The 24,658-nt window shown below is 44.8% G+C and overlaps 1 long non-coding RNA gene across 1 annotated transcript; it reads left to right on the top strand.

Moving 5' to 3' along the window:
- Positions 1–6,324: 6,324 nt before the first annotated feature.
- On the top strand, positions 6,325–18,293 carry LOC145506279 (uncharacterized). The gene is made up of 3 exons (XR_014053686.1): positions 6,325–7,035; positions 7,460–7,602; positions 15,748–18,293. It is a non-coding gene; the product is annotated as an uncharacterized LOC145506279 (long non-coding RNA).
- The last annotated feature ends 6,365 nt before the right edge of the window (positions 18,294–24,658 follow it).

Here is a 24,658-nt window from a genome sequence, read left to right on the forward strand (position 1 = left end):
TTTACCACTAGTGCCAACTGGGAAGCATTGTAACAACATAAATCGCTTCAGTCATGTCCATCTTTTTGCGACCCCATGGGCTGAAGCCCACCAGGCTCCTCTGTCCATGGGATTCTCCAGGCAAGAATACTGGAGTGGGTTGCCATTTCCTCCTCCAAGGGATCTTCTGGACCCAGGGATCAAACCTGGGTCTCCCATATTGTGGGCAGATTCTTAACCAATTGAGCCACCAGGGAAGCCCTCGTAAACCTGTACTTAAAAGTAGGGAAATAACTATCAGAAGAATCTGCTAAGAATCGGAAGTATCCACACAATAGACTGCCCGTGATGCAGGAAACCCAGGTTCAATTCCTGGGTCAGGAAGGTCCCCTGGAGGAGTGCATGGCAACCCTCTCCAGTATTCTTGCCTGGAGAATCCCATGGACAGAGATGCCTGGTGGGCTACAGACCATGTGGTCACAAAGAGTCAGACAAGACTCAGTAACTAACACTTTCACTTTTCACAGAAAAACAATTAGATGTAGGCGTATCAAAAGCAGTCCTCTTGTGGGGAGGAGAGTACAAATGCAGGGTTTTGAAAATGCATTTGAAATCAAGAGATTAGCAACTGAAAACAATCACATCTCTATAGAGACTGCTATCCAAAAACGTCATGGCAACTGCAAACCAAGAATCTAGAATAGATATTCACACACAAAAGACAAAGAAATCCAAACATAACACTAAGGAGAAGAGAACAAAATTGCAGTAGGAGAGAACAAAAGAAGAGAGGTGTAGGGGGAAAAGAACTATAGGATTTGGAAGTATCCAATGAAATTAAATGGGGCAAGTGACCACTGTTTTGTTTTGTTTTTGTAATGAGCCTTTTAACACTGTTTGACAAGACAAGCCCACACACACCCAAACCAGACACCCATGTTTCAACTTAACAAAAATGTAAAAACAGTTTGGGTTTATATTCAGTTCTCACCTCCTGCCCAGATCTCAGAGAAGGCAAGTGTAACCCAATATACACCCCAAGAAGAACTTCTACTGTCTTTTTAACCTCTGGCCTATAACCAAGCTGTGCATACTCTACCTGCATAATTCCAATGTATTGTTAGGAATAAAAACAATTAGCTATGTATTAAGAATTCTAGAGTTTCTTGAATAGCAGAAAGTGCAATTCTGTCTGCTTATTTCTGATAAGCAGTAATTTTAAAAAAAATTTTGTTGTACTGTAGTTGACTTACAATGTTTTTAATTTCTGCTGTACAGCAAAGTGACTCAGTTATACATATATATGTGCTCCTTTTCATATTCTTTTCCTTTTATGATCTATCACAGGACATTGATATAGTTCCCTATGCTATACAGTAGGACCTTGTTTATCCATTCTCTATACAATAGTTTGCATCTGCTAATCCTAAAGTCTCACTCCATCCCTCCCCAACCTCCCCTCCACCCTTGGCAACCACAGTCTGTTCTCTACATCTGGGAGTCTTGATGAATAGCAGTTTGAATTTTATTCCAGCTAGGAAGCAGGAAAATTTGGTGTCTGTAATTTTTGTGCATGTTGAGGTAAACCCCTGCTGAGTTCTCTACCTGACACAGCAATGCTTGGTCCACATCGTACTTAGAAAGTGTATGGGATGCTCTAGACTCCCAGAGCTGGAGGTAAAAGAGTCATCCCACAAGTTGGCTCTGTTAGCCAGATCTGTGGTAAACCTGATTCTACTTGGCAAGGTTTTAAAAAGTGAACTTTGTAGTGTGAACTGTTATGCATATTTCAATACAAACTTGTATTCCTATTTACTTCCAAAGAGGCTTAGAGGCAGCTTACAATAAAGTGATAGTAATGAAAATCAGTAAAAATCAGTTTCTTTCTTTTTCTTACTAATCAGTAAAAATTGGTGACTCAGGGGCAAAGAACCCACTTGCCAAGTAGAGATGTGGGTTTGATCCCTGGATCATGAAGATCCACTGGGGAAGGAAATGGTGACCCACTCCAGTATTCTTGCCTGGGAAATCCCATGGACAGAGGAGCTTGGCAGGCTACAGTCCATGGTATTGCAAGGGTCAGACACAACTTAGTGTGACTAAACTACCACCACTAAAAATTAAAAGCAATCAACTGGTCTTTCGTAAGCAAATGGATAACCAAATTGTGGCACATCCATGCAATAGAATATTATTCAGTAATAAAAAGAAATGAGCTCTCAAGCCACAGAAAGGTATGGTGAAGCTTCAAATACATATTACTAAGTGAAAGAAACCAGTCTGAAAAAGCTACATACCTCCTATATGATTCCAACTGCATGACTTTCTGGAAAAGCAAAACTAGGGAGATGGTGGAAAGATGAGGATTGCCAGGGGTTATAGAGAAGGGAGAGGGTATGAATAGGTGGAGCCAGGGGATTTTTGCAGCAGTGAAATTTTTCAGCATGATACTTCGATGGTGGACACGTGATATTATGTGTTTGTCAAAACCCTTAGAGCACAGCACAGAGAGTGAACCCTAATATAAACTATACGCTTTAATTAATAATAATGTATCAATACTTGCTCATCAACTGTAGTAAGTGTACCATGAATGAAAGATGTTAGTAATATGGGAAACTATACACAAGGACAGGAAGGGAAGCTATGGTAATTCTCTGTACTTTCTGTGCAGCTTTTCTGTAAATCTAAACAACTGCTTGAATGAATGAATGAACAAAGAATTACTACCTCAGTGAAATCCAAAATCATTAAAATAAGAGTCACGTGACAGGCAAAATTACCATGAAGGACTCAGGGTAAGAAAAAGTACTCAACTGAACACTGACCTTTACTCTGAATTCTCCAACAAGAAAAGGATGGATTGCATGGCGTATTGTCTGCAAAGAGGAAATGGACCAGTTTGTCAGGTGAGACAGATAGACTCAGAGATGAATTTATTCTTAAGAGACAAACAACATAATGGGGAATGACCTTGACTGGACTTTCAGAGAAATTTTTAAATTTATTTTTAATTGAAAGATAATTGCTTTACAGTGTTGTGTTGGTCTCTGTCATACAACAATGTGAATCAGCCATAAGTATATATATGTCCCCCCCATCTTGAACCTCCCTCCCACCTCTACCCACATCACACCCCTCTAGGTCATCACAGAGCACCAGGTTGAGCTCCCTGTGCTATACAGCAACTTCCCACTAGCTATCTATTCCATCCATGGTAGTGTATATGTTTCTATCAGTTCAGATCACTTGCTCAGTCATGTCTGACTCTTTGCGACCCCATGAACCGCAGCACGTCAGGCCTCCCTGTCCATCACCAACTCCCGGAGTCCACCCAAACCCACGTCCATTGAGTCGATGATGCCATCCAACCATCTCGTCCTCTGTCATCCCCTTTTCCTCCTGCCCTCAATCTTTCCCAGCATCAGGGTCTTTTCCAATGAGTCACCTCTTCACATCAGGTGGCCCAAGTATTGGAGTTTCAGCTTCAAAATCAGTCCTTCCAAAGAACACCCAGGACTAATCTCCTTTAGGATGGACTGGTTGGATCTCCTTGCAGTCCAAGGGACTCTCAAGAGTCTTCTCCAACACCACAGTTCAAAAGCATCAATTCTTCGATGCTCAGCTTTCTTTATAGTCCAACTCTCACATTCATACGTGACTACTGGAAAAACCATAGTCTTGACCAGACGGACCTTTATTGACAAAGTAATGTTTCTGCTTTTTAACATACTATCTAGGTTGGTCACAACTTTCCTTCCAAGGAGTAAGCGTCTTTTAATTTCGTGGCTGCAATCACCATCAGCAGTGATTTTGGAGCCCAGAAAAATAAAGCCAGTCATTGTTTCCCCATCTATTTCCCATGAAGTGATGGGACCAGATGCCATGATCTTAGTTTTCTGAATGTTGAGCTTTAAGTCAACTTTTTCACTCTCCTCTTTCACTTTCATCAAGAGGCTCTTAGTTCTTCTTCACTTTCTGCCAAAAGAGTGGTGTCATCTGCATATCTGAGGTTATTGATATTTCTCCCGGCAATCTTGATTCCAGCTTATTCTTCCTCCAGCCCAGCGTTTCTCATGATGCACTCTGCATATAAGTTAAATAAGCAGGGTGACAATATACAGCCTTGACGTACTCCTTTTCCTATTTGGAACCAGTCTGTTGTTCCATGTCCAGTTCTAATTGTTGCTTCCTGACCTGCATACAGGTTTCTCAAGAGGCAGGTCAGGTGGTCTGGTATTCCCATCTCTTGAAGAATTTTCCACAGTTTATTGTGATCCACACAGTCAAAGGCTTTGGCATAGTCAAGAAAGCAGAAATAGATGTTTTTCTGGAACTCTCTTGCTTTTTCGATGATCCAGCGGATGTTGGCAATTGGATCTCTGGTTCCTCTGCCTTTTCTAAAACCAGCTTGAACATCTGGAAGTTCACGGTTCACGTATTGCTGAAGCCTGGCTTGGAGAATAACCCTAACCCTAACCCTAAACTTAACCCTATGTTTCTATGATACTCTCCAAATTCACCCCACCCTCTCCTTCCCCTGCTATGTCCACAAGTCTTCATCTCTATTCCTCCCTTGCAAATAGGTTAATCAAGTAGAGGGTGTAAAGAAAAGAGAACCCTCTTGCACTGTTGGTGGGAATGTAAATTGATACAGCCACTATAGAGAACAGTATGGAGATATCTTAAAAAAAATTGAAATAAAACTACCATCAGTTCAGTTCAGTCCAGTCTCTCAGTTGTGGCTGACTCTTTGCGATCCCATGGACTGCAACACATCAGGCTTCCCTGTCCATCGCCAGCTCCAGAGCTTGCTCAAACTCATGTCCATCGAGTCGTGATGACATCCAACCATCTCATACTGTTTTCCCCTTCTTCTCCTGCCTTCAATCTTTCCCAGCATCAGGGTCTTTTCCAGTGAGTCACTTCTTCACATCAGGTGGCCAAACTATTGAAGTTTCAGCTTCAGCATTAGTTCTTCCAACGAATATTTAGGACTGATTTCCTTTAGGATTGACTGGTTTGATCTGTCCAAGGGACTCTCAAGAGTCTTCTCCAACACCACAGTTCAAAAGCATCAATTCTTTGGCACTCAGCTTTCTTTATAGTCCAACTCTAACATCCATACATGACTACTGGAAAAACCACAGCTTTGACTAGATGGACTTTGTTGGCAAAGTAATGTCTCTGCTTTTTAATAAGCTGTCTAGGTTGGTCAGAGCTCTTCTTCCAAGGAACAAGTGTCTTTTAATTTCATGGCTGCAGTCACCATCTGCAGTAATTTTGGAGCCCAAGAAAAGAAAGTCTCTCACTGTTTCCATTGTTTCTCCATCTATTTGCCATGAAGTGATGGGACTGGTTGCCATGATCTTAGTTTTTTGAATGTTGAATTTTAAGCCATCTTTTTCACTCTTCTCTTTCACTGCCATCAAAAGGCTCTTCAGTTCCTCTTTGCTTTCTGCCATAAGGGTGGTGTCACCTGCATAACTGAGGTTATTGATATTTTCTCTCTGTACTTGCAATCCCACTACTGGGCATATACCCTGAGAAAAACATTATTGAAAAAGACACATGTACCCCAATGTTGATTGTAGCACTATTTACAATAGCCAGAAAATGGAAGCAACCTAGATGTCCATTGAGAGATGAATGAATGAAGAAGTTGTGGTACATACATACAAAGGAATATTACTAGACATTTTATACCAACCCCCTGATTAAAAAAAAAAAATCCCAGGGTGTCTGACATCACATAATAGTTAATAAAGGCAGATTTGTGAGACCAAGTGGAGTAGAGAATGGAAACATTCTGCTGGGTGAATGCTTACTATGATCCAATCTTATGAATACCCATTTGCCCTCAGCTTCTAAGCTGAGTCAAGGCTGAGCCACACGGTTTTGTATGCACACACACTTCCTTATCTGCTCAGATGTTTTTTTAAAGGGCTGCTTTAAAAATCAACACAGGAGCAGTGTTCTTGCTATGATAGATTTAGTCTTTTATAATATAATCCCCTTGCTCCTTTACTTGCTTCTGCAAAGGAAATCACAATACCATAGAGGTTAGAACGGAAGGGACTTGGCCCATCAAGGACCTCCCCGCCCCCCACTATTACAAATGAAGGAACCCAGACAGGTATAAATGGTTTGCTCATTGGCACAAGGCTAGTTACCAGCAGAGCTGGTTCCAAGATCCAGATTGATATCAGTTAAGTGATATGCCTGACCCTTCCACTCACGGGAAATTACTGCTCTGGGTCGGGCCAGATTCTAGGGCATTCATCATGATGTGGGCGGGGACACCACCCAGGAGGAGGAGAGCACGTGACTGCCTGCAAACAAGCTGCCTGATTGCCATCTGCACTGCCCACCATCCTTCTCCAGCCAGCTGCCCCCTCCAAGACATGAGCTATTTGGGCTGCAGGATTTTGAGCAGCCACACAGAAAACCCAGAGGGCGGAAGACCTAGGAGTGGTGAAATGGGTGTCAGCTTACAGTTGTGAACAGGGCTAGGAAACTCTGATCTCCTGACCCTCTTAACACCCTGCACTCCTAAGCTGAATCGCGACTTTCTACCATTCAGCCTGAAAGGAAAATCTTGTCACACATCCTGCTGGCCTCATGCCGTGTGTGTGGACAGGGAGGAGCCACAACTCTGTCAGCAGAACCCCAGCTGCTGTGACTTGGGTCTTTGCCACCGGTGGCCTGTGCTGATGGCCCTGGTGGGTGTGTTTATTTTGCCGGGCTGGGGAGAAACCCCACCGGAGGCACTTCCTGGTTGATGCTGGTTACAAACCTTTTTTTTTTTTTTTTTTTGTAACTAAGAAGTGGTAAAGATAAATTTAAGTGAATCTTAAAGTTAATGAATCAAGCCCGATAAAGAATCGATTCTCTGTTACTAGGTTTCCTGCTATTGTAAAATACAAAGAGGGCTGATTCTGTTGTGGATGGTGGCTCTAGGGTAAACAAAGCCTGGGCTTTGTTCCATCCCTGAACACAAAGAACTTTTCAGGAGCATCTCTAGCCTCTGGGGAGCTGAGCTGCCAGGATTGATGGGTGAGTGGCATTTCTCTGCCCACTGACCTCATGGACTCTGTGCAGGAATTATTATTGGAGCTGCTGGCTCTATCTTAGGACGGACAGTCCAGGGAAAGCAGGCTGTACATAAATACACATATCATTCTGTGAAGACAAAATCCACACTACATGTGAAATAATTTTATGGTCATAAGTGAGAAATATAAACTTCATTTTTATCTAGGAAACAAAGGTGGATATGATTATGTTTTGCTCTTTGAGATCTCCCATTTCTTTTTCTTTTTAAATTTTTTGAGTTCTCTGTTTTTTTTTTTTAATTTTTATTGAGGTATAGTTGATTTACAATGCTATATTAATTTTATGTATACAGCAAAATGAATCTGTTATACTATATATGCATGCCTGTGTGGTTAGTTGCTCAGATGTGTCTGACTTTTTTCAGTCCTATGAATTGTAGCCCGCCAGGCTCCTCTGTCCATGGAATTCTCCAGGCAAGAATACTTGAGTGGGTTGCCATGCCCTTCTCCAGGGGATCTTCCTGACCCAGGGATCAAACCCTGTCTCTTATGTCTTCTGCATTGGCAGGTGGGTTTTTTACCACTGGCACCACCTGGGAAGCCCTATACTATATATATATATCCACTCTTTGTTATACTCTTTCCTCATATAGGTCATTACGTAGTATTGAGTAGAGTTCCCTGTGCTATAGGGTAGGTCTTTATTAGTTATCTGTTTTATGTTATAGTAGTGTGTATGTGTCAATCTCAATCTCCAAATTTATCCTTCCCCTCCTATCCCCAACTGCCCCATAACCATAAGTTTATTTTCTACATGTGTAGCTCTATTTATGTTTTATAGATAAGTTCATTTGTAACCTTTTTTTAGATTCCAAACATGAGTGATATCATGTGATACTTGTCTTTCTCTGTCTGACTTACTTAGTATGATAATCGCTGGGTCCATCCATGGTGCTGTAAATGGCATTATTTCATTATTTTTTATGGATGAATAATATTCCATTGCATACATGTACCACATCTTCTGTATCCATTTCTCTGTGGACATTTAGGTTGCTTCCATGTCCTGGCTATTGTAAATAGTGCTGCAGTGAATATTGGGGTGCATGATTCTTTTCAAATTATTATTTTCTCTGAATATATGCCCAGGTATGGGATTGCTAGGTCATATGGTAGCTCTATTTTTAGTTTTTTAAGGAACCTCCATACTATTCTCTGCAGAGGGTGTACCAGTTTACATTCCCACCAAAGTGGGAGGGCTCCTCTTTCTCTACAGTCTCTCCAGCATTTGTAGAGTTTTTGAGGATGGCCATTCTGACCAGTGTGAGGTGAGGCCTCATTCAAGTTTTGATTTGCATTTCTCTAATAATTAGTGATTCTGAGCATCTTTTCATATGCTTTTTAACCATCTGTATGTCTTCTTTGGAGAAATGTCTGTTTAGATTTTCCACCTAGGCTTGACAGAAGAAAATGGTTTCAGCCTCCACCTGCCTCTCTAGGAGTATGGTTGGTGGAGCAGAAGGGAAGGAACAGAGGAGGTCCCTGGAGTGTGGCTTTGCAGTGTGGGCTGATCTTTCAAGGGCCAGACAGCCTCTCCAAGCTCCTCCTCCCAGTCACCCTGCCTCCATTCTGTGGCCTTCAGAGCAGCTGCCTCTCCTGGTCTTCCCCTTGGCTAGCCTGACTGGCCTCAGTCCTTTATGCCTTGGCCTTCAGCCTCTACAGTTGATAGACATTTATTTTGCTGTATGATGGAGGACTCTTATCTGGAGGTTGAGTTCATTCTGGTGGAGGAAGGTTCCTTCTGTTATCCCTAAGTCAATGATGCTCTTGTGTAAGTCTCAGACTTTTCTCATATTAACAGAGCAGTACCACATCCCCTCACCTGTCTCCCAAGACACCTGTATGTGGGTCAAGAAACAACAGTTAGAACCAGACATGGAACAACAGACTGGTTCATAATGGGGAAAGGAGTATGACAAGGCTGTATATTGTCACCCTGCTTATTTACCTTATTTTCGGAGTATACCATATGTAATGCAGAGCCTGATGAATCACAAGCTGGAATAAAGATTGCCAGGAGAAATATCAACAACCTCAGATATGCAGATGACATTACCCTGATGGCAGAAAGTGAAGAAGAACTAAAGAGCCTCTTGATGAAGATGAAAGAGGAGAGTGAAAAAGCTGGTTTAACTCAACATTCAGAAAACTAAGATCATGTCATCTGATCCCATCACTTCATGGCACATAGACGGGAAAAAAGTGGAAACAGTGACAGATTTTCTTTTCTTGGGCTCCAAAATCACTGCAGATGGTGACCGCAGCCATAAAATTAAGACACTTGCTCCTTGGAAGGAAAGCTATGAAAAATCTAGACAGTCTATTAAAAGGCAAAGACATTACTTTGCCAACAAAGGTACATTTACTCAAAGCCATGGTTTTCCAGTAGTCATAAAGAAGGCTGAGCACCAAAGAATTGATGCTTTTGAACTGTGGTGCTGGAGAAGACTCTTGAGAGTCCCTTGGAGATCAAACCAGTCTATCTTCTAGGAAATCAACCCTGAATATTCACTGGAAGGACTGATGCTAAGACTGAAGTTCCAATACTTTGACCACCAGATGTGAAGAACTGACTCACTGGAAAAGACCCTGATGCTGGGAAAGACTGAAAGCAAAAGGAGAAAAGGAAGACCAAGGATGAGATGGTTAGATAGTATCACCGACTCAATGGACATGAATTTGAGCAAACTCCAGGAGATAATGAAGGATAGAGGAGGCTGGCATGCTGCAGTCCACGGGGTCGCAAAGAGTCAGACATGACTTAGAGAACTGAACAACAATAGCAATCTGCTTGGATGACCGGGTTAGGTTTATCTGTTAGGAAGGGAGGTGAAGACTGATTAACACAAATATTCAGTATACTCAGTGTGGCACAATGGGAAATAAATAAATGGTTTTTGTCTTCGTACTTGGAATACAGCTTCTAAAACCCTTGGCATCTCTGAAATGGTGACTCTTTTGAACGAGATGACCCTTGGCTGGAAGCCCCTAAGTAACTTCAGGTTGGGGGCTGGTTGTCAGTACGATCAAGACATGATTAGACAGTTAAACTTTCAGCAGCACCCATGAACTCTCAAACGTACACATGCACACACCAACTTCTGGCAAGGAAAGAGGGACTGGAGATTGAGTTAGTCACCAATGGCCAAAGATTTCATAAGTCATCCCTTTGTAGTGAAACCTCTGTAAAACTCTTCAATGATAGAGTTTGGGAGCCTCGGGGTGGGTGAAAGATCCCCTGGAGGAGGAAATGACAACCCATTCCAGTATTCTTGCTGGGGTAATCCCATGGGATTGATGCTTTTGAACTGTGTTGTTGGAGAAGACTTTCAAGAGTCCCTTGGACTGCAAGGAGATCAAACCAGTCAATCCTAAAGGAAATCAGCCCTGAATATTCATTGGAAGGACTGATGCTGAAGCTCTGGTATTTTGGCCACCTGATGCAAAGAGCAAACTCATTAAAAAAGACCTGGATGCTGGGAAAGATTGAAGGCAGTAGAAGGGATGAGGATGAGACGGTTGGATGGCATCACTGACTCAATGGACATGAGTTTGAACAAGCTCCAGGAGATGGTGAAGGACAGGGAAGCCTGACATGCTGCAGTCCATGGGTTCACGAACAGTTGGACATGACTAAGCAATTGAACAATTTATTTTCTGTAAGTTATATTAACACGCATCAATCTAGAAAACTAGTTTTTTGTTTTTAGAATTTTATAGCTTTAAATTTATTTATTTATTTATTTTAGATGGGTTCTGGGCCAGCCTGACATAGACCCGCACACCCAGTGTGACTGAGCAGGAAGAGAGGGGTGGTCCCTCAGCCTGAGAAGGGCACAGAAGTGACTTCAAGGACTGGTAGGCAAGAGGAAACCTCCACATTTGGTCACTGAGAACAAAGAGCATACCGTTTGACCCAACAGATTGTAGGCATCAATCACGGGGCTACAGGAATGGAGGGCAGAGCCCAAAACCTGGTGGACAAGTGACTCTCAGGAGCAGCCAGGGCAGAGGGCCATGGATCAGCAGTGCCATCCTGTCTGTGACACTCAGATACTGTGTAAACTTCCCCTGAATCCCAATCCCACCCAGGATAAGGAAAGAAGATGGGATGGAGTGGGGAGCACCTCAAGTTGACCAGTCCAATACCAGGCAGAATCCCTTCAGGCAGAATCCCTTCTCCAGGAAACCTCAGTGTTGGCTCTTAAGGCCTCTGACTGGTTGGGTGAGGTCCAACCCCATCATCAGGGGTCCTCTCATTTCCTCGAATTCAGTGATGGCAGAGATTGACCACATCTACAAAATACTTTCAAGGTAACACCCCAGTTGGTGTTTGATTAGATACCTGGACAGGACAGCCTGCTCAGGCTGACACAATAACCATCACTCTGGCTTTTTTTGCATATCCAAGTTTGTAATTCTGTTAAAATCCACACTTGAGACAAATGTAGTTTATAATCACACATCCTGATGCTTCTAACGGGGCACACTGGGACTCTTGTGTGAGGCAAACCCCCACTCTATCCACTCCCGCTTTTGGGAGGCCTGGCTTCCCATTTTCTCTTGGCGGGCGGGGGAAGGGGCAGGAGCTTCGCAACAGCCCGACCCCGTGGCCTCCTTCCCCAGACTTGGGAAGGTTCCGTTTTGTTGCTATTGTTGTTTAGTCGCTCAGTCATGTCCAACTCTTTGCAACCCCATGGACTAAAGCCCACCAGGCTCCTCTGTCCATGGAATTTTCCAGGCAAGAATCCTGGAATGGGTTCCCATTTCCTTTTCCAGGGAAGAGAGAAATATAATTCACAAACCGTAGAATTCACATTTTTAAAATATGTAATTCAGTGGCTTGTAGTATATTCACAGAACTGTGCAAACATCATTACTATCTAATTTGAGAGCAGTTTCATCACCCTCTGAAGAAACTCTGCCCCCATTAGCAGTCATTCCTTGTCTCTCCTTGACTCCTCCAGCCCAAGGCAACAATTATTCTGCTTTCTGTCTCTGTGGATTTGCCTGTTCTGGACGTTTAGTATAAATGCTCAGTCACTCAGTTGTGTCTGACTCTTCGTAACACTTTGAACTGTAGCCTGCCAGGCTCCTCTGTCCATGGGATTTTTCAGGCAAGAATGCTGGAGCGGGTTACCACCTCCTCTTCTAGGGGATCTTCCCGACCCAGGGATCAAACCCATGTCTCCTGTGTCTCGTGCATTGCACGCAGATTCTTTACTGCCGAGCCATCGGGGAAGCCCTTTGTGTAAACAGAATCATCCAATAGGTGGTTTCCTGTATCTGCTTCTTTAACATCATGGGATGTTTTCCAAGTTCATCCACATTGTAGCCTGTATCCAAACTCCATTTCTTCTTCTTGCTGAATATATTCCATTGTACAGACACAGCGCACATTCTTCATCTGTTCACCAGTTGATGGACATTTGGATTGTTTCTGCCTTTTGTCTGTTAGGAATAACGCTGCTGTGAACATTTACATGCCAGCGTTTGTGTGGACGTGTGTTTTCATTTCTCTCGGGTGTCCGCCTCAGAGTGGAACCACACGGTCATATGGTGACTCTATATTTAACCTTTTCAGGAAGCAGCTGACTGTTTTCCACCGCAGCGGCTCCATTTTTACCTCCCCACCAGCAGGGTATGGGCTCCAGTTACTCCACATCCTCACCAGCCTGGGTTTTTCCATCTTTTTGATGATAGCCATCCTGTGGGTGTGCCTTAGCCTGTTTGTGTTTTTGTATGGCCTGTAAGCTAAGAATAGTTTTTCTATTTTTAAAGGGTTATAACACACACAGAGAGGAAGAAAATGTGACAGAGATGGTATGTGACCCACAAAGCCTTAATTAAACATTTACTGTCTGCCCTGTCACCTTGACCATCCTCGCAGACTTCTGGCTTGCAGGAAAAAAACGCTTACAAAACTCTACATGTTTCTGCTCACCAGTCTCCCACATGTGAATGCTAGCATTTTCCTTTTATACCTGGGAGATGCCTTCTCCCCCGCCACCCCGCCCGCCCTTTTTAAAATATGTACATTTTATTGTTTTAATTAAAAGTCTTTTTAATTGTATTTATTTTTGATTGCGCTGGGTCTTCATCACGGCACACAGGCTTAGTTTCCCCGCACCAGGGATCAAACCCACATCCCCTGCACTGGGAAGGGGCTTCTTAACCACTAGGCAACCAGGGAAATCCCTCTTCTTCTTTAAGAACTGAGGACAATCTCATTTTCTTGGGGAAAGTGTCTGGGTCGTCTTCACACTCCCATTTCCCTTTTCGTGTGTTTGGCAAACACCTCCTCTGGCAGGGTGCTGACCCTCAGTACACTGCTTATGTTTTTTACCATCTGAGACCCTTGAGGACAGAGATCAGGGTTGGTGCGTTGATTCTCGTCTTTCTTTCCAAGCCAAGTGCTGAGCACAGCATTTGCTTATTGAAGGAGTGAAGGCACAGAAGGACAAGATGAAACCCTTGCCCTCAGAAAGCTGAACGCCTCATGGGGTGACACACCTTGCACATAAGACTGTGACAAGCTGCCAAGGCATTCGTGCCTCCTGCAGTGTTTTTTTAATTGAGGTTTTAAAAATTATTATTATTATCAAAATTTTCTTATTTTTTGGCCATATTGCACAGCATGTGTGATCTTATTTCCCCAACCAGGGATCGAACCCGTGCCCCTTGCATTGGAGTCTTAACCCCTGGACCACAAGGTAAGCCCCAGCTGTGTTTCCTGACTGCCTCCTTGTGCCAGGCCCCATGCAGGCAGCAGGGGTACAACAGTAGAAGGGAAAGAAGCTTGTGTCCCCAGGGAACTGAACGTGCCAGTTGCAGCCTGCATCACTTGGACACATGGCCTAGGCTGGCAGGTGGGCTCCCCTCCCTCCAGCCAGGGGTCTCCAGGTGCTGGCTAAGCAGATACCACCTGTAACCATCCAGTTCTGGGGAAGTCACTAGCATTCTTTACCTGAACCTCGGGTTTCCTCTTTCTAGGCTCTTGATGGGCTGGCACCTCCCTCTTTGTGGCTGGGGAGGCTATTTGACTCAATGAAACATGAGCAGAAGCAACGTGTGTCATTAGGGGTAGGGGGACCTTAAAGGACCAGTGAACACTGTCCTGTTTCCTTCTCCATGCTGCACTGACCATGGGAGCATGTGGCCAGTGGAACCTCCTTCTGCCTGGATGACTCTGCGGATCAGAATTTTCCAGACCATGCTGGACATGTCTCATAGGACCTGGAGGTCACACAGGACTATGGCCTGATCTAACCTCTCCTAACTGACACAAACCCCACGTCCATGGGAGTTCCCCCAAGGAGGGTCTGGAGTGGCTACTGTCAGAGGTGGTGTTGACCCGGGTCATACAGAATGAGTGGGGCAGGGGTGGGCAGAGGGCCAGAGAGGACTCGAGGAGGGATGTGCTGCCCCTGGAGGGTTTCAGCTGAGATTGCTGCTCACAAAGACTCTGTTCCCCCACCACCACCAACACATTGTTTTCCAATCAGGGTTAGAGCCACTTTGCCAATGTCCCTCCCTTGGAAGAGATTCCATTAGTGCACATTTTATACTTGGTGGGTGAATACACATCGATCCTTCCTTCTGCACCTTATTTTACTTCAGAGCAGATGCATCAGTAAAATATTTCTACTCTCTTTGGCTCACGAAGTTATCCAATTCTGGCAGGCAGGTCAAAGGAGAGATAAAACAGCAGGAGTGTTTGCAGCCAGTGTAACAAGAGTCAGGACCTCTCTTATGGAATCGTGCTCTGGTCCAAAGCACCATCCATGAGTCTGGGTGATGGTGGCATATGGTCTGTTTTATTTCTAAAATCAAGGACTCACTGATGAAGCTGGGCTGGAATTCTTTTTTTTTTTTTTTTTTTTTGATTGGAGGATAATTGCTTTACAATGCTGTGTTGGTTTCTGCCATACAACAATGTGAATTACTCATAAATATATATATGTTCCCTCCCTCTTGAGCTTCCCTCCCACCTCTCTAGGTTGTCACAGAGCACTGGGTTAAGCTCCCTGTGTTATACAACAACTTTCCACCAGCTATTTATTTTACATATGGTAATGTATATGTTTCAATGCTACTCTCTCAATTTGTCCCACCCTCTCTTTGTCTCACTATGTCCACAAGTCTGTTCTTTAACTTCTGCATTTCTATCCCTGTCCTGCAAATAGATTCATCAGCACCATTTTTTTCTAGATTCCATATATATGTGCTGTTGTTGTTGCTGGTTAGTCACTAAGACATGTCCAAGTCTTTGTGACCCCATGGACAGCAGCACTCCAGGCTTCCCTGTCCTTCGCTGTCTCCCAGAGTTTGCCCAAGATCAGGTCCATTCAGTCAGTGATGCATCCCAACCATCTCATCCTCTGTCTCCCCCTTCTCCTCCTGCCCTCAGTCTTTCCCAGCATCAGGGTCTTTTCCAATGAATCGATGGCCAAAGTATTGGAGCTTCAGCTTCAGCATGATAGGGGACATGAATACGTGTATTAATACATCATATTTGTTTTTCTCTTCCTGACTTACTTAACTCTGTATAACAGGCTCTAGATTCTTCCACTTCACTACAACTGACTCAAATTTGGGCTGGAATTCTTAACTGAAGTTTGAAAAGTGTTGCATGTTTGCTTTCTTGTTGCAGGTCATACATCACCGTTTTCTGTCACTTTCATGAGTCTTGTTATTCAGAAACAATGACATGAATGATTTTAGTGCTGAGAAGAGTTAGTTTACCAAAACAGTGTCAGCATACAGGTGTTGATGGGATGTCAGGAAAACACCATAACAGCATCACTCCTTGCTTGTCCAGGAAAACTATCATCACTCCTTTTCTCATGGGCTGCAAGATCTATCAGAGAAGCATCCGGTGAGGGTCCCCGGCAAGTTTCCCGCTGCCAGAGCAGGATTGTTTCTCCTCAGTGACAAGGGAGGGGAGGAACAATGATGCCCTTTACTCACCAGTGACTAAATAACCACCTTCTGGGCTGAGAAGCTCAGGTGCAGGGAGTGTGCGAACTGAGTTTTATGGGCTGCAAACTCCTATCAGAAGTTGATAAGAGAACTTCTGGGCCATTGGTTCTCCGCTGATTGGACATGGATTTCCTAAGCCCCAAGTGTGAAACAGCTGAGGATGAATAATCCCCATGAGCCATGTTCTGCACAAAAAAATTTATCTATTGCCAACAAACATAGTCAAAGCTATGGTTTCCCCGGTAGTCACGTATGGATGTGAGAGCTGGGCCGTAAAGAAAGCTGAATAATAATGAACTGATGCTTTCTGGAGCAGACTGTGCTGCTGGAGAAGACTCTTGAGAGTCCCTTGGACTGCAAGAAGATCAAACCAGTCAATCATAAGGAAATCAACCCTGAGTATTCATTGGAAGGACCGATGCTGAAGCTGAAGCTCCAATACTTTGGCCACCAGATGCGAAGAACTGACTCATTGGAAAATATACTGATGCTGAGAAAGATTGAAGGCAGGAGGAGAAGGGGATGACAGAGGATGAGATGGTTGGATGGCATCACCAACTCAATGGTCATGAATTTGAGCAAACTCTGGGAGATAGTGGAGGACAGGGAAGCCTGATGTTCTGCAGTTCATGGGGTCAAAAAGAGTCGGACATGACTTGTTGACCAAACAGCAACAGCAGCTGTTGTAAACACACACACACACACACATGCATGCACACTTTCAACCTGGTAATCAGGGCCCCGGAGGAAGTGGTAAAATCAGACAGACAGTGTGTGCCACCCCCTATCCCGACTCAAGTTACAATCAGAAAGTGAGATCTGATAGAAGGGAGGAAAGAGGGCAGCCCCAAGGGACTCATCAGAAGGAGCCAAGACATGGAGGGGATGTGACAGGAATCGTCGGCAGATGTGTAGCTGTGATTCCATGGGTGTGTGTACATTCCAGAATTTAAGTGCCAGGGAGGTGAGCCACCTCCAGGTAACTTCCCCAGAGCCTCCCTGCTGCTCCTGTCACCTGGGCCCTTCAAAGGTGCCCCTCTTACAGGACAAGCTCCCTTACCGGGGTGGTGGGTCCCCTGGTCACACAATCTCACACAGCCATGGCTGTTCAGAGTTAGGATACAAAGGTGAGTGTCTGAGAGCAGACATTGCAACGCTTTGGAGCTGCCGAAGTTCTGAATCTTTTATAAAGCATACTTCACGGACATTCATCTTCTGTCCCGGGAATACCAAGTTCTTCAAGGTCGATGTCTGAGTCTCACTCCTCGTGGGGCTCCCCGTGTACCTGTGAACCACACATGGAACATCCTCTGACTCTGTGTCTCTGTCTCTTTGTCTGTCTCTCTGATGGAACTGCCACCAGCTGATCAGAGTCTGTGACTCCGTTCCTTTTCCTTTTTGAGGGCCAGTCTTCATGGAAAGAAAGAAAATTTAAAGCTCTTTAAAATACCTGGAATACCACCCTCTTCAGGGACTTGATATATTACTGTGTGTGATGAGTTAGCACGAACGTAACAGGTGAAGGTGAGTAGGCAGCGGCATTCGCTGGTAAGTTCAGAGGGATTCTCCAGCTTCAGGCTCTGCTATCCCAGGGTAGGGGGGCGGGTGTCCTGGCTGATTCCTCTGCAACCTCTGAGCTGTAGGCAGGTGGTGCTGCCTTCAAATGCCCTCTATGGGCCTTCTTCCCCTCATGTCTGAGCTGTCTCCACCTTATCTGGCCTCCACTTCTTCCAGAAGTCAGGATAAAATACTGCAGTGGAAGTGGGGTGATCAAGAGCTGTGAGCCGTAATACCAATGCCACCAGCGAGTTTGGGGTCAGTGAGCAGTCTTAAAATGGGTGAGAGAAAGAGAAGGAGGGAGGGAGTGAAGGGGAAGAGCAAAGGAAGGAGAGGAAGAAAAGAAAGAAAGAGAGGGAAAGAGGAAGAGAGGGTGGGAGGAAGAGAGAAAGAGAGGTAGGGAGGGAAGGAAGGGGAAGAAAGAAGGAAAGGAAGGAAGGAAGAGTCTGGCGCTCTTCCCAGGCATTTCACCCACAAACTGGTTTAGGCCAGTGGGACAGGGTGTTCTGCAGAGCAAAGATCATGTGATCACACAGTGTGAACAAACAGATGGTGTATCATTAACAAAATGCAAGGCTGCATTTCACCATCTCTGCAGGGTGTCAGTGACCCAGGCAACTTAATTAAAAACATAAAAAAATAAAATAAAAAGTGACCAAGGCCAAAGTTTCATCCTGTTCAGATTCAACCTCGCCAACCACGTGGAGTGGCTGCCTGCCATGCAGGCCTGCACATCCGGCCCTCTGTGAAAGGTGGCCAATCTGCCTTGTCCCGTCCATGTCATCCAATCTTTGTTCTAGCTCAGAGCAGAGGGAGGGGCTCCAGGACAGGGATCTGTCCCCTGCTTTATCCTGGGGAGTCAGAATGGCAAGCTGTAGAGAGGGTCAGGTGGTGCAAATGCTGAACCTTGAGTCCACACAAGCAGGTGTCACCTTGGTCCTGGAATGCAGGCTCCAGGTGGGCTGGGAGGGCTCAACCAAGAGTTGGCATCCAATGCCCCACTCTGCTATAGGCAGCCTAAGGTGATGATGTCAGGGCTGTGTACCTGGGGCTCCACAGTCCCCCAGTGGTGGGCACCTTACTGAAGCAAGCCTCGGTGTTCTCACCTGCAGCATCATGGCAGAGTTCTTTCTTGGGAGAATCCATGAAAAGAGCAGATAAAGGCCCAGGACTGTGCCTGGCGTGGTGGCTATCCTGAATCCGGCTCCTTGCACGGAGGCTGCCTTAACCACCAGGGCCAAGTTGAGCCAGGACATGCCAACCTTGCAGGTGGATGGGGCTCTGTGGGTAGCATCAGCAAAGAAAGGGAGGGCTTCCCTGGTGGCTCAGTAGTAAAGAATCTGCCTGCCAATGCAGAAGACATGCATTTGATCCCTGGTCTGGGAAGATACCACATACCACTGAGCAACTAGGCCTGTGTGCCACAACTACTGAGCCTGTGCTGTAGAGCCCAGGAGCCGCAACTACTGAAGCCCTCATGCCTAGAGCTTGTGCTCTGCAACAAGAGAAGACGCTGCCATGAGAAAAGCCTGCACACCACAACTAGAGAGTAGCCCCCTCTCACTGCAACTAGAGAAAAGCCCATGCAGGAACAAAGATCCAGCACAGCTAAAAATAATAAAAAGGAAGGGAAGGGACAGACAGGGACAGGGAGGGAGGAAAGAGCAGCCAGGAGTTCCCTGGAGCTGGCTGGCGGTGGCACGGCATGGAGCTCTAGCAGGCTTGGAAAGGCACCAGTGGGCACAGAGTTGTATGGCTCCAGGACTTGTCTCCAGGCAGAGGTGCTGCTGGAGCTCTTCTTTGGGGACCTGATGTGATGGATGCATGTTTTCAAAGGCTCCTTTGCAGTCATGGGGAACTCCTGTCCAGCAGTGCTGTCGGGCTGCACCAAGGCAAAAGAGCCTCAGAGCAGAGACAGGGAGAAGTTGAAGGGAGCTAGGGACAGGGTAGGAATCTGTGAGCAAGGAAGTAGAGGTTTTTAGAAGGGCATATAATTGTGGGCCTCTGAACATGCAAATGAAAGAATTCCTGTTAATCCTAAGTCCAGATCCAAAGAGTTTGGAGGGCTTGTTTGTATGTTAGCATCTCTGGAGAGCAGTTGTTGTTTAGTCGCCAAGTTGTGTCCTTCTCTTTTGTGACCCCATGGACTGGAGCCTGCCAGGCTCGTCTATCTATGGGATTTCCCAGGCAAGAATGCTGGAGTGGCCATTTCCTTCTCTAGGGGATCTTCCCGACTGAGGGATTGAACCCGCATCTCATGCATTAGCAGGCGGATTCTTTACCACTGAGCCACCAGGGAAGCCATGGAGAGCAATAGCTTTCTAGAAATTCTCAATAAAATGTAATGTGGGCAAACCTTTTAGCCCAGGGATGCATCTAGAAGAAGCACAAACCTAAGGTCACGAGGCTTTCAAGAGAAACACTCATCTGTTACACTCAAGCTCTTTTTGAACAGATGGCAGAGAGCATCAGACAACACAACCTACACAATGAACCATTCTGAACCAGGTTCCCCACCTCTCCCCTCAAATTTGTTCGTCATTTACTCTGAGCACCCAATACATGCTCTGCTGTGCTGGCCAATGGGACCCTGAAGGTCTCTGGGCTCTCTGTTGTTTAAACTGTGATCTGAATGACCAGAAGAATCCAGTCACACAGAAAGCTAAGGGGGAGACTTTAAGGGAGAAGGAATAACTTGTGCAAAGGCCCTGAGGTGGAAATGAGCCTGACACATTTCTGGAAAGCCAATGTAGCTGGAGGTTGGGAAGCAGGAGTGCCAACACCAGATATAAGGGATGTGGGGAGATAGGAAGGAATCAGGTCACAGAGGACCTTTAGGGTTAGATAAAAGGTCTGACTTTTACTCCCAGTATGTGGAATAGCCATCAGAAGGGAGTTTGACCCAGTCTACCCTTTATTTTTTTTTTGTCTTTATTGAATTTATTACAATACTGCTTCTGTTTTGTATTTTTTTTTTTTTTTTTTTTGGTTTTTGGTCCTGAGGCATGTGGGATATTAGCTCCCTGACCAGGGATCAAGCCTGCACCCCCTGCCTTGGAAGATGAAATCTTAACAACTGGACCACCAGGGAAGTCCCTCGATTTACACTTTAAGAGAATATCCTGGGTACTGGTGAAGGATGGAGTCTGAGTGTTGGTGGTAGATGTGGTGAGAGCAGGGAGGAGATTTTTGCAGAATCCTGGCTTCAGGGACTTCCCTGGTGGTCCAGTGGCTAAGACTCCACACCCTCGATGCAGGGGGCCCAGGTTCACTCTTTGGTCAGGGATCTAGATCCCACATGCTGAAACTAAGAGTTCACATGCCACAACTAAAAATCCTGAATGCTGAAACTAAGACTTGATGCAGCCAAATAAATAAATAAATATTAAAAAAAAAAAAAAAAAAAAGAATCTTGGCTCCCTCTGGAGTGCAGGCAAGGAGGTCCATAGACGTGGGTGACTGGGACACGCTTCAGACTAACAGGACTCTATTGAGGGTTGGAAGTTGAAAATGGAAGGATCATTTCTGTCCTCACAATGTGAATGTGAATTGAGAGTGTGGTACATGGGAAGGTGGCGATTCTTGCCGTGGGAAGTTCATCTACTTCTGGGTTTTTGTTTTCGTTTGTTTTTGTTTTGTTTTTTTAGGGAAGGTTGAGAAAGGATGCTCTGTTGGAAGGGAGGGAGAGTTCAGAGTAGAGAACTGTGGTTCTCAAATATTAGGGTGAGTCAGAATCACAGGAGTGAGTGAAGTCAGTGAAAGTCGCTCAGTTGTGTCTGACTCTTTGCGACCCCATGGACTATACAGTCCATGGAATTTTCCAGGCCAGAATACTGGAGTGGGTAGCCTTTCCCTTCTGCAAGGGATCTTCCCAACCCAGGGATCAAATCCAGGTCACCTGCATTGTGGGCGGATTCTTTACCAGCTGAGCCACACAGTCCACCCTCCCGTCTCCCCCCCCCCCCAAGTTCCTGGTTCAGCAGGTCTGGGGCGGGGCCTGAGCATTTCTAACATGTTCTCAGGTGATGCTGAAGCTGGCTTCCTGGGCTCTTCTTGGAGAAGGAATGGAGTTGATTAAGGAGAGTGCAAGAGGCATGTCTTGAAGACTGGGAAAGCAGTGTGGTGTGTGCTAAGTCGCTTCAGTTGTGTCCGACTCTTTGCTACTCTATCGATTGTTGCCCACCAGGCTCCTCTGTCCATGGGATTCTCCAGACAAGAATACTGGAGTGGGTTGCTTTGCCCTCCTCCAGGGGATCTTCCAAACCCAGGGATCGAACCCGAGTCCCTATGTCTCCTGCATTGGCAGGTGGGTTCTTTACCACTAGTGCCACCTGGGAAAGCAGACCCAGGGGCATTTCTAGACAGAATGAGTGCCCATTGGAGATGTGTAGCCACTGGGACTCTGTAGATGATACAGCGCTGGGGGTCCATGCAAAACCCAACTGACCTTTAATAGCAGATCCATGTGCAGAGAGAAAGTTTGGTTTGGCCCTACATCAAAAGAAGGTCAAATAACTCGACACTCACTCACAAGTTTTAAGTTGTAATAAAAAATGTTTAGAACAGAATCCTCTTGGCATTATTATCTAAATAAAGTTTATGCTTAAATTTGGGATTATAAAACTTTTCCACTTTGGAAAATAATTTAGCGATGACCTCAAAACTGAAAATATACATTGTCCTAAAACCCACATACAACAGTACAGTAAGCCCCCTGCATACGAACCCCCAAGTTGCAAATTTTCAAAGATGTGAACATACATTCCATCAATGTCAGGTGTGAGGGACATTCCAACTTGCCCTCCAACTCCTACTGCTGACAATCCTTCAGCTCTACCATCTCCCACCTCCTCTCCCTCCTCCAGTCAGTAACTCTTTTGCCTGGTGACTTGATGCCAGCCCCTGTGTGCCAGCTGTTGGACTATACTACTGTATACCTTTTCAAGGTACTATACTGTAAGATTAAAAAAATGGATATTTTTGTTTGTGGGTTTGTTTTTTATGTATTATTTGTGTGAGAATTATTATAAACTTACTACAGTACAGTACAGTACCTAACAGAAGCAGAAGATATTAAGAGGTGGCAAGAATACACAAAAGAACTATACAGAAAAGATCTCAATGACCCAGATAACCACAATGGTGTGATCACTCACCTAGAGCCAGACATCCTGGATTGCAAAGTCAGGTGGGCCCTAGGAAGCATCACTATGAACTAAGCTAGTGGAGGTGATGGAATTGCAGTTGAGCAATTTTAAATCCTAGAAGATGATGCTGTGAAAGTGCTGCACTCAATATGCCAGCAAATTTGAAAAACTCAGCAGTGGTCACAAGACTGGAAAAGGTCAGTTTTCATTCTAATCCCAAAGAAAGGCAATGCCAAAGAATATTCAGACTACCACATAATTGCACTCATCTCACATGCTAGTAAAGTAAAGCTCAAAATTCTCCAAGTGAGGCTTCAACGGTACGTGAACTGAGAACTTCCAGATGTTCAAGCTAAATTTAGAAAAGGCTGAGGAACCAGAGATCAAATTGCCAACATCCACTGGATCATCAAAAAAGCAAGAGAGTTCCAGAAAAACGTCTACTTCTTCTTCATTGACTAAGCCAAAGCATTTGACTGTGTGAATCACAACAAACTGTGGAAAATTCTGAAAGAGAGGGGAATACCAGACCACCTGACCTGCCTCCTGAAAAATCTATATGAAGGTCAAGAAGCAACAGTTAGAACTGGACATGGAACAACAGACTGACTCCAAATTGGGAAAGGAGTATGTCAAGGCTATATATTGTCACCCTGCTTATTTAATTTATATGCAGAGTACATCATGCAAAATGCCAGGCTGGATAAAGCACAAGCTGAAGTCAAGATTGCCGGGAGAAATATCAATAACCTCAGATATGCAGGTGGCACCACCCTTATGACAGAAAGCAAAGAGGAAGAGCTTTCTGAAGAGCTTCTTGATGAAAGTGAAAGAGGAGAGTAAAGAAAACTGGCTTAAAACTCAACATTCAAAAAATGAAGATCATGGCATCCAGTCCCATCACTTCATGACAAATAGATGGGGAAACAATGGAAACAGTAACAGACTTTCTTTTCTTGGGCTCCAAAATCACTGCAGATGGTGACTGCAGCCATGAAATTGAAAGACATTTGCTCCTTGGAAGAAAAGCTATGACAAACCTAGACAGCATATTAAAAAGCAGAGACATTACTTTGCTGACAAAGGTCCATACAGTCAAGTCTATGGCTTTTCCAGTAGTCATGTATGGATGTGAGAGTTGGACCACAAAGAAAGCTGAGTGCCAAAGAATTGATGCTTTTGAACTGTGGTGTTGGAGAAGACTCTTGAGAGTCCCTTGGACTGCAAGGAGATCCAACCAGTCAATCCTAAAGGAAATCAGTCCTGAATATTCATTAGAAGGACTGATGCTGAAGCTGAAGCTCTAATACTTTGGCTACCTGATGTGAAGACGTGATTCATTGGAAAAGACCCTGATGCTGGGCAAGACTGAAGGCAGGAGGAGAAGGGGACGATGGAGGGTGAGATGGTTGGATGGCATCACTGACTGGAGGGACATGAGTTTGAGCAAGCTTTGGGGGTTAGTGATGGACAGGGAAGCCTGGCGTGCTGCAGTCCATGGGGTCGCAGAGTTGGACACGACTGAGCGATTGAACTGAACTAACAGTACTGTACTGTATAGCCAGTTGTTTTAGTTGGGTACCTTGGCTAACTTTGTTGAACTTATGAACAGGTTGGACTAAGGAACTCACTCTAGAAACGGAGCTCACTCATAGGTAGGGGACATACTATAATCATTGCTTCTTTTTTTTTTTTAAACAGAAACTTCTTTGTTGTAATGAATTCAATAAACACTTTAAAACTGGTCCACATTAAAAAAAAATATTTAAAAAAACATACAACTCAGTGGTCTTGAACATATTCACAATTTGTGTAACCATTGCTTCTTAATATTCTTCAAAAGATCAGTGCATGTGATAGGTTTATATGAAAGAGTAC

This window comes from Giraffa tippelskirchi, chromosome 5 (genome assembly GCF_054371585.1).
Source record: "Giraffa tippelskirchi isolate mGirTip1 chromosome 5, T2T-mGirTip1v1.2.pri, whole genome shotgun sequence".
Classification (NCBI taxonomy): domain Eukaryota; kingdom Metazoa; phylum Chordata; class Mammalia; order Artiodactyla; family Giraffidae; genus Giraffa; species Giraffa tippelskirchi.